The sequence below is a fragment of the Trachypithecus francoisi genome, unplaced genomic scaffold (assembly GCF_009764315.1).
Source record: "Trachypithecus francoisi isolate TF-2019V2 unplaced genomic scaffold, Tfra_2.0 Lachesis_group5, whole genome shotgun sequence".
Lineage (NCBI taxonomy): Eukaryota > Metazoa > Chordata > Mammalia > Primates > Cercopithecidae > Trachypithecus > Trachypithecus francoisi.
The window spans coordinates 139,449,482-139,450,950 of record NW_022681470.1 but is presented as its reverse complement, the minus strand read 5'-3'; the positions used below and the strand labels follow the sequence as shown (position 1 = coordinate 139,450,950).

Genomic DNA, 1,469 nt, shown 5'->3' with positions numbered 1-1,469 from the left:
CTTGTGTATTGTTCACTTTGACGATCAGTCATTTGGTCCGTTGATCAATAATCCTTCGATCTTGTCTCCAATTAAACCGAGGCTTTCACCCATTTTCCTGGCTGATGTGGCTTCATTCCCCACATTGTTTATTGAGGTGTCTCCCCGCTGCATCGTCTGCTTGGGTTGGGGAGGGAGTTTCTGTCCCTACTTGTTCCCCAGCAGATGGAATTGTGAAGTAGAGCTCAGACAGAGACATTCCCCAGACTGAGTCAGGTTATAAAATGGAAATTCAAGCCATGCAGTGGTTATTTTGTTTTGTTTTTGAGATGGAGCTTCGCTCTTGTTGCCCAGGATGGAGTGCAATGGCGCGATCTCGGCTCACTGCAACCTCCGCCTCTCAGGTTCAAGCGATTCTCCTCCCTCAGCCTCCTGAGTAGCTGGGATTACAGGCGCCCGCCACCATGCCTGGCTAGTTCTTTGTATTTTTAGTAGAGACGGGGTTTCACAGCCAGGCGCGGTGGCTCACGCCTGTAATCCCAGCTCTTAGGGAGGCAGAGGCGGGAGGATAGCTTGAGCCCAGGAGTTCGAGACCTGCCTGGGTAATATAGTGAGACCCCGTTCTCCACAAAAAGGGAAAAAAAAAAAAAAGACGGGGTTTCACTATATTGGCCAGGCTGGTCTCAAACTCCTGACCTCGTGATCCATCCGCCTCGGCCTCCCAAAATGCTGGTATTACAGGCGTGAGCCACCAGCCACATCTTTTCCCTTTTAAAAACTGCATGGGGCTGGGTGCAGTGGCTCACGTACTTGAATGCTGTTAATTCCACTCACGGAGACTAATTTTCCCACATTTATTAGACTTTTTTTTTTTTGGTGGCAGAGTGAGACTCTGTCACCCAGCCTATAGTGCAGTGGTATGACGTGATCATACCTCACTGCAGCCTCAACCTCCTGGACTCAGTCATCTTCCTTCCTCAGCCTCCCATGTAGCTGGGACCACAGGCGGGTGCCACCATGCCCGGCTAATTTATTTTTTATTTTGTAGAGACAGGGTCTTGCTTTGTTGCCCAGGCTGGTCTCAAACTCCTGGGCTCAAGCAATCCGCCTACCTCGGCCTCCCAAAGTGCTAGGATTACAGGCGTGAGCCACCACACCCAGCCCTATTAGGCTAATTAACAAGCCCCTGGTTTTACCAATAGAAGGTTTCTGATATTATACTAATGAGCAAAACTTCTGAATGTAAAGATATGGATAGTGGAAATGTTTGTGATTTGGACATTCGTTAGAATACTGGCTGCCTCGGCTGGGCACGGTGGCTCACTCCTGTAATCCCAGCACTTTGGGAGACCGAGGCAGGTGGATCACCTGAGGTCAGGAGTTCAAGACCAGCCTGATTAACATGGTGAAACCCCCGGTCTCTACTAAAAATACAAAAATTAGCTGAGCGTGGTGGCACGTGCCTGTAGTCCCAGCTACTTGGGAAGCTG

The 1,469-nt window shown here is 49.8% G+C and overlaps 1 protein-coding gene across 5 annotated transcripts in view; it reads left to right on the top strand.

Annotated features, from left to right (window-relative positions):
* Nucleotides 1–93, top strand: part of PDE4A (phosphodiesterase 4A) — a 68,790-nt gene extending 68,697 nt beyond the window's left edge. For all 5 annotated transcript variants that reach the window (XM_033199404.1, XM_033199405.1, XM_033199403.1 and 2 more), the window contains one exon: nt 1–93. This exon is cut by the window's left edge and continues 2,674 nt beyond it. The gene's annotated coding sequence lies outside the window, so the exon portion shown is untranslated.
* The last annotated feature ends 1,376 nt before the right edge of the window (nt 94–1,469 follow it).